The sequence below is a fragment of the Cervus elaphus genome, chromosome 32 (genome assembly GCF_910594005.1).
Source record: "Cervus elaphus chromosome 32, mCerEla1.1, whole genome shotgun sequence".
Lineage (NCBI taxonomy): Eukaryota > Metazoa > Chordata > Mammalia > Artiodactyla > Cervidae > Cervus > Cervus elaphus.
This window is the reverse complement of record NC_057846.1, coordinates 18073114-18079060: the sequence shown is the minus strand read 5'-3', so window position 1 is coordinate 18079060 and position 5947 is coordinate 18073114. Positions and strand designations below refer to the sequence as shown.

The window sequence follows — 5947 nt, the reverse complement described above, 5'->3', positions numbered from 1 at the left end:
AGAAGAGTTTTGGTTTTTTTTTCCCCAATTAATATGTTTGTGAGTTAGTGGGGTTGGTGGGAAGAGGAGCTTCCTACAATGAAATAAAATGCAGTGTCACAGTATATAAAGCAGACAAAATTGGTGTTTGTTCCTTGAAACAAAATTGTAAACTGCTTTCAATGAATCATGACATAATCTTTATTGAATATGACAAATACTCTGAAATTCACAATCAGGTATTGTCATCATTGTTTTAAATTTTTTAGAAGATATTACCACAGAAAATATAACATTTTAATTACTGTTTTTTAATAATTGTGTCTCAGTGGAAAAGAACCTGCCTGCCAGTGCAGGAGACGAGTTTAATCCCTGGGTCAGAAAGCTCCCCTGGATAAGGAAATGGAAAAACATTCCAGTATTCTTACCTGGGAAATCCCATGAACAAAGGAGCCCAGCAGGCTACATTCCATGGTGCTTCAAAAGTCACACATGACTCTGATTAAACAGCAACATAGCAAATAAAATAATATACATGCAACGTTAATTTAGAAAGTACTTTGTTAAACAATAATGACTTAAATTTTATGTTTCAGTAGTTATCAGCTACAACTGATTTAATGAAAAAGTATTACAATTATTAATATTTCATATTTTAAACTATCAAAATATTTATAGTATGCATCCTATTTCTTTGCTTATGTAGGGCAGTGATTGTTTCTTCCCTTATTTATCAAAAAATATGTTATTTATCAAAACATATCATAATTTGGCTCATTATTTTGTGGGGAATATTTCCTAAAATTTTATGGTATTTAATTATCAATTGATTTTTAATGCAAGGACAACATTCCATTATTTAATCTTGGAATTAAATACATAAACATGAGACAATGTAGCTAAAACTCCCCCAATAAGCTGAAATACTTCAACAGTGGTTACCGATTTTAATATAAATATTTTAACATGTAGTCATAAAATTTTAATATGCAGTAATAACCAGTTACCCCAATAACTTTATGTAGCAAGCAGTTGTTGAAAGATGCTCTAAAAAGGAGAGAACTGAGGTTATAATTATTGACTTCTAGTGATTTCTAATTTAAGATACTGGAAAGAGAATTTATTTGGAAATCACTTATATATTAATCTATACTGTAGATTTTTCTTTACTAGAATGCTTACAGTGTTGTTCACTTTCTTAGTAAACAACAGAGCTGCTAACAGAAAAATAGTCTTGCCTTAAATATTTGTAATCTGAAGTGAATATTATCAGTTAAGATTCATAACATAAGCATAATTTTTCTAGTGTATGTAATTTCAAAGAAATAAGTCATTGAATCATTAAACATGCTTTTAATTGTATAAAATCTCATATTTAAGTAAAGACATTTAAATGACAGTTTTAAAACTGATGAACCCATACAGAGAGTATATTCGTATTTTACTGGACCTTGGTAAAGTATTACTTGTCCTGGCATCTTATTCACATTCTTTAATTACAATATCACTTTGTGATATATATCACATAGTAAATATTTAATTATGATAAAAAATCCAACTCATTTTCAAATAAAAAAAGAAATTATTAACCTGTCACTGATATCTCATGATACCGAAAGACAGAAGCATATCTATATCTTAAAAATCACTGGAACTAGGAACTAGGCTGTCAGGATGACATGGTATCTCAATCTCTTTTTCTTTTCTTTTTATTCTCTTTTCCTTTTATTTTTGTTCTCTTATTTTTGTTTTCTTTCATATGTTAGTAAGGGTGGTTATATCTGCATAGTAATAATCAAAATAATAACCTATTGCTTAATAGCATCTTAAAGTACAAAGCATTTTTGAACTTAATATAAATGTGAAATGTCAGATCAATATGGACATGTAGATTAATTAATACATATTTACAGATTGAACATCTGTTCAAAAGTATTGATGGATTTGTATCTAACATATTACATTCAAATACAACTAATTCACTGGTAATTTATTTTGATTGACAGTATGAAGCACAAAAATATTTTAACATTTTCCCAAAGCATTACCCAATAATTAATTGATTGAATAATGTTACTTTCTCTAAACATGCCAACTCCATGAATACAAAGTACAAACCTTTTCTAATTTTTTTTCTTGTGTTAGTAGGGCATTATTTTACAGAGTTAGGAAATTACTCAGAATTGAAGAAAAGTATTAAAATAACTATTTTAAATATGTTATAACCATTCATATCATACATTTTTAACATCTCAGCAGTGTATTATTAAATTTCAAATGGACAAAATACTTTTTAATTATAAATTTGTGAATCTCAATAAGAGCAAACTATCATAACCAAATATGGTACTTTTAAAATTAACAATTCATCTGTTAGAAGGTATGCAGTATATTGCACTATTAATTTATTTTGGCTTTACACATTCATCTTATTTTCACAGAGGATGTTTGCCTTTAAGCAATACCAATTTCCTTTTTCATGATGGTCATTAAGTTATTCAAAGTTTCCACTGTTTGCTAGACAGGGGTTTCTTCAAGGCACAAAGTCCCTTTAACCCTATTCCTAATACAGTGTTGGGAACATAGAAGACAATTTACACTAAGTAAACATTTTTAAAATAAATATACTTAGAATGATCTGAAACAACCTGTTGTTCCTACCTTTCCTAAAATGGTAGGCTTCCTAAAAGCCAATGAACTACTGCAACTTCCAGAGTGAATAACCCGTTGGCTCTTCTGGTACATGTGAATTGCCCTACAGTCCTTTATGACATGATATTGTTGAATTTTTTTGATGAGAAAATGGTGTATACAATGTCTCAGGTCTCTTACCTTCAATTTGCATCAGAGCTTTAATGAGTTGAAAGTCCTTTTGTCCTATGGCAAATACCAAACTTGGTCAATGTAGACTTGTTTTTGCTTCAAAACAGAAGATAATTAGAAAAAAAGTATTTTTGTTTATATTAAGATTTACTTTTATCTCATTTTCAACTTTACCTTCTAGTCAGAGAATGATTCCAGAGTGTTTTTTTTTAATTAGGCTTAATTTATTGCCTGTTTTGTAACACTAATAATGTTATTTGTTTTTATTTACTATTCCATTACTGCCACACAAAAGATGTTTATCTCAGCAGTTAATACTACATATTTAATTGGACAATAGTATATTGATTCTTATTTACATTATAAAATAACTATATTTGTTTCTTTTTTCTTATTTGATCCACAAGTATCAAGAATACCAGTTTAACATTTCAATCTAAGTAAATGTTCTTGCCAACTTACCCTTATATCTCTCTAACGGGTTCTATTCTGAAGCTAAATTACTTAGTGGTTAGAGGTTCAAAACCACTGAAGATTCCTTTGGCTTCATTTTATCTTGCAATTTCACCAACATTCTTTCACTGTTTGCCTTTTGTACTATCTTCTAAATCCTAACAATTCATTAGGATCAATTAGGAATTTGAAATAAGAAAAACTTGGAAGCCTACATTTTATCCCGGACTAACCCTGGTAGCTCAGATGGTAAAGAATCTGCCTTCAATGCAGGTCAGGCTTCAGTTCCTGGGTGAGGAAGATCACCTGGAGAAGGGCCTGGCAGCCCACTTCTGTAATCTTGCCTGGGAGACCCCATAAACAGAGGAGCCTGGCAGGTTACAGCCCATGGGGTCCCAAATGGTTGGACACCACCTAATACACACGAGGCCAATTAGTGTTTCTGGGAAAAGGGTCAGAGATCACCTTGCTTTCAAAGTTTCAGAGATAAATCTAATATTTAGTATGGTGAGATTCACTGTCCTAGGCATGTTTTTCTCTTCTTGTAGCACATTTTATTTAATTGTGTCTCTTACAAAGAGATTTTAGATCTTATCATAAGATATTTTCTGTTCTATTATGGAGGCAAATTTGTTAAGTTTGGAAGTACTAATTGCATCTGAGTTAAAAAAATTGTTTTGGATTTCTTTTTTTTTTCTTCCACTTTTAATTTATCCTTCATACTTTTAAGAGTGAAATGCAATTCTAAACACAAGTAGGCACAATAATGATTTGATGATCCTGTTAAGTTCCTTTACTGGACCACAGTGCCTGAGAATTTGCTCTAGTAGGTCTCAGACCTATAACTTGTCAAACAACTGATAAAGATGCCAATCAAATATGACCCATATTAGTGAAAGAGATATAATATCCCTAACCTTGTTTAATCATAACTCCAAACTTGTAGCCCTTAGTTCTGAAAGATGTCTCAAAGGGGAGTAACTGCTGCCCAGAAAGTTGCTCTGTCCATCTTTACCATCCTTAATTCTGGCTCTCAGTTACCTTCACGCTGTGAACACTGCTCAATAGATCTCTGGATCCAGTTGTTTCTCTTAGAGAAGTTTAGAACATTGGAGCAATCAGCATAATTTATTAAACATTTTAAAAAGAACACAAAGGATATGCAAACAGGAGATATAAAAGTGTAGAAGTGGTAACATGCTTTTCATCTCATGCTTTCACTTTTGCTCTCTCTGACCCAGCCCACACAGACTCTGAGGATTCCATCATGTGTGTATTTAAGTCACAGCCATTCCCAGGCTCTTCTAAATATCTTCATTTTGGGAGGCAAGATTTCTAGCACAGTGGCCTTCATGGAAAATGTGCTGTGTAAGGAGTGGTCTACCCCAGTGTAAATCCTCTGTCAATGACACTTCCTTCCCGTATCTTATTATTTTTAATATGTTTCTCTGTTTATACTCTATATACTTCCAGAATTATGTGTTCAGCATTTTCTAGTTAAAATGGTATTGCATTTGTGCTTTATAAAACTAAAATGCTCCTACTTTAACTGAAATTCATATGTGGTCTTCAGTTACTCTGTTACAAAATAGGAAATATTTTCTCCAGTCCATTTCTCTAGTCCATTCACTTTTTCTCTAGTCCATTATATTAAACATTATCAATGGATAGAGAGAGACTTATACCTTGGTTCTACCATTAAGAAGTTGATTAGGTAGGTGCCAGGTATACAGTCATGAAAAATAAACCAATTTTGCTTTTGATGTGTTTAAAATCTAAATAAACCAATTACTATTAAACTATAAATTATGTAAGCCTAAAGTACAGGATTTTAGAAAAGAAATAAACTTTATGTTTGGTTAAGGACAGTTACACAGACAGTTCAGATGCTAAGTTTTGTCCAACTCTTTGCGACCCCATGGACTGCAGCACGCCAGGCCTTCCTGTCCATCACCAACCCCCGGAATTTACTCAAACTCACGTCCATTGAGTTGGTGATGCCATCCAACCATCTCATCCTCTGTCGTCCCCTTCTCCTCCTGCCATCAATCTTTCCCAGCATCAAGGTCTTTTCAAATGAGTCAGCTCTTTGCATCAGATGGCCAAACTATTGGAGTTTCAGCTTCAGCATCAGTCCTTCCAATGAATATTCAGGACTTATTTCCTTTAGGATGGGCTGGTTGGATCTTCTTGCAGTCCATGGGACTCTCAAGAGTCTTCTCCAGCACCACAGTTCAAAAGCATCAAGAATTGATGGTTAAGTACAGCATAGAAAAAACCTGGCTGAGGAAGTGCTATTTAAAATGTATCAGAGGATGCTCACTTTGCCAGCACATATAATAAAATTGGAATGATACAGAAAGGATTAGCCTGGCTCCTGCATAAGAATAACACACAAATTTGTGAAGCATTTCACATTTTTGACATATGTACCCCAGTGTTCATTGCAGTACTGTTTACAATAACCAGGACATGGAAACAATGTAGATATCCATGGACAGAGGAATGGATAAAGAAGATGTGGTGTGTGTGTATATATACACACACATATACATACAATGGAATATTACTCAGCCATAAAAAGAAACACATTTGATTCAGTTCTAATGAGATGGATGAAACTTGAGCCTGTTACACAGAGTGAAATAAATCAGAAATAGAAAAAAAATATCATCTATTAATACATATATAT

The 5947-nt window shown here is 32.5% G+C and overlaps 1 non-coding gene across 1 annotated transcript; it reads left to right on the top strand.

Moving 5' to 3' along the window:
• The first annotated feature begins 5570 nt into the window (after positions 1-5570).
• Positions 5571-5677, top strand: LOC122688152. The gene has a single exon (XR_006339370.1). It is a non-coding gene; the product is annotated as a U6 spliceosomal RNA (small nuclear RNA).
• Positions 5678-5947: the final 270 nt, after the last annotated feature.